This window comes from Euprymna scolopes, chromosome 37, assembly GCF_053919585.1.
Source record: "Euprymna scolopes isolate OS-2025 chromosome 37, ASM5391958v1, whole genome shotgun sequence".
Taxonomy (NCBI): domain Eukaryota; kingdom Metazoa; phylum Mollusca; class Cephalopoda; order Sepiida; family Sepiolidae; genus Euprymna; species Euprymna scolopes.
Window position 1 is genome coordinate 52,708,793 of NC_136518.1, and position 2,500 is coordinate 52,711,292.

Sequence of the window (2,500 nt, forward strand, 5' to 3'; positions counted from 1 at the left end):
TTTTTTTTTGCTCAACATACACCTTTAAATACCCGGGCAACGCCGGGCACACTTGCTAGTATATCTATAAAAGTGAACGTTTCTGTATATCTGTGTGTCTGTGTGTGTACATTTACCTACGTAATAACTCTGTCAATTTTTAGTCTACAGACTCGAAATTTTATATACTGGGTACTGAGATTTGGGAAAATCTTTGGGATTGGTTTTCGGCCAGAAATTTGGCGATTAAGGGGTCAAAGTTCAACGATTTGACCTTTGAGAACACTACCAAACTCCTCCGACAATTTTGGATCTAAACACTTGAAATTTTAGATATAGGTTCCTTGGACATGGATCTAACTTAATAACTTGATTTGAGCCGAAAATAATACATTTTAAAGGAGTCATAATAGGGTTCAAAGTTAAAAAAATTGACCGTTTCTTTTTCTTTTTTTTTTTTTTTTTGCTTAGCATACACCCCCAAACACCCGGACAACGCCGGGCACCCATGCTAGTATATCTATAAAAGTGAACGTGTCTGTGTAAATCAACAAGCGTGGAAGAAAACATTCATTTTTTAGTTATTGCTTAACTCCTTAACATGAAAAGGTTCAAGTTAAAAGTGTTTCTATTTTTACAATGAAATGATGCGATGCCTCCGTTCAGTCTCTAAAGGTAGCTGCGCGTGAAACTGTGATGCAAGGGTTGCGCAATTCCAACCACAGCTATACTGAATCGGTACTGCTTGAGTCTAGTGGCAAGGAGAAGTCCAGGAAGAGTGGAAACAATGCTGATATAAACTGATAGCGCATACAGCACCTGGAATTCACAAATAGTCACCCATTTAAGTATTGACCAGGCTCAACATTGCTTAACTTCGGTGATCTGACGGTAACCGGTCTGTCAGCGTGAATTAAGCCGTGCATGAAATGATATCAGCGCACAGACCTTTTTTTAAAAAAAAAAAAAAAAAAAAAAAAGATTGATCTAGTCTAATTTAAAAATCATTTCAATCCATTGAATGGTCTCAAATCCACGGAAATGTTATATTCCAAAAATCATATAACCTTTAACTTTGAGTCTTGTGTTAAGGTGTTAAACATTAACTACAATAACAACAACAACAACATGCTTTTCCACTCTCGTGGATTTCAAATACATAGACATTAAAAAGAAAACGGCACCTTTGCATTTTAACATCCCTAGGCAAATCTAAAAAGCTATTCTTAACATGAGGAAGAGGCTGTTGTTAACTCTTCTCCCGCGCGGACGGAACTCTCCTAAAATGAAAACAATTAATTTTCTTGTGGATGTTACAAGTGCCAGCAAAAAAAAAAAAAAAAAAAAAAAAAAAAAACAACTGTCTTCTTAAAAAATAATTATAATTAATCATTAGAGTAGATGAAAAAAAAGGTAGACCGTGGATTTGAGACCATTTTTCGATTGTGTAAGTTTTAGCGTCCCAAATTCAACTTTCAATTTGGTTCCAATACTCCAGTATCTGTTCTGTTGTTATGAGACCACACTCCCAAGCATTACCATCTCCTATAAGAAATTGTTGCAATATCTGTTCAAGTGTTCATGCCAGCAAAAAGGGAGGTGACGGTGGTTCAGTGGTTAACGACATGAACTGATGACCTGGGTGTCCCAAGTTCGAACCCTGTTCGTTCCACAAAATTCACTTTTACTTGGGATGTTGGCAACCTTCACGTGGTCACGCCCGTAATCCCCGATGCCTTTCTAGAAAGAATTAGAAAAATATCGGGGGAAACCAATGGCAACAATAAATTCTTCGGATTCATACGATATGATGATGATGATGATGATCAGCAAAAACTATGAGATCGATAGCATGGCATAATAATCGATAAACTAAAAACAGCATTTCTTGGTGATCATTACTTTTAGCGTCATAAATTATTTTAAAGGAAATACAGTTGGGGAAGCTATTGACTTCAATTTTTTTGTGATTTATTTACCTGTCAATAATTTCCTTTACTCTCTATAAGTGCCCAAAAGTAAACAAACATTTCACGAGCAAAGTTTCTTTCCTAAGAACTGCCCGTCGATGGAACACCATACCGCGGATCTACTTTCCAGCTGACTATAACATTGTCGTTTTCAAATCTAACGCAAATAAGTTCTTGCTAAGCGGTCCGGCCCGGTCCTCTTAAATAATCAAACCCTAACCCAAGTTCCCCCCATGTCGATCATCACGAAGTGTCTCAGGGCACATACCTTAACCTTGCGTGGCCCTTGAGCTTTGATAAAGCGGTGACCTCTCAACTCATATGAAAAAAAGCAAAATAAAATACTCATTTGCGATCTATTTAAAAATATTGGTTCTTATTTAGAATTCAACCTAATTAAAGAAAAGAAAAAAAAAGAAAGAAAATACAGAAAAATCTTTATGATATACGTACCCGTCACAGAACGAATATGTCATATTCCAAAAATTAAGTAAATTGATCAAGTATTATTATCATTATTATTATTATTATTATTATTATTATTATTATTA

General features: G+C 35.7%; 1 protein-coding gene across 1 annotated transcript in view; it reads right to left on the reverse strand.

The window, feature by feature from the left end:
- Positions 1-2,500, reverse strand: part of LOC145261163 (uncharacterized) — a 123,404-nt gene that overhangs the window by 119,776 nt on the left and 1,128 nt on the right. The window lies entirely within an intron of this gene.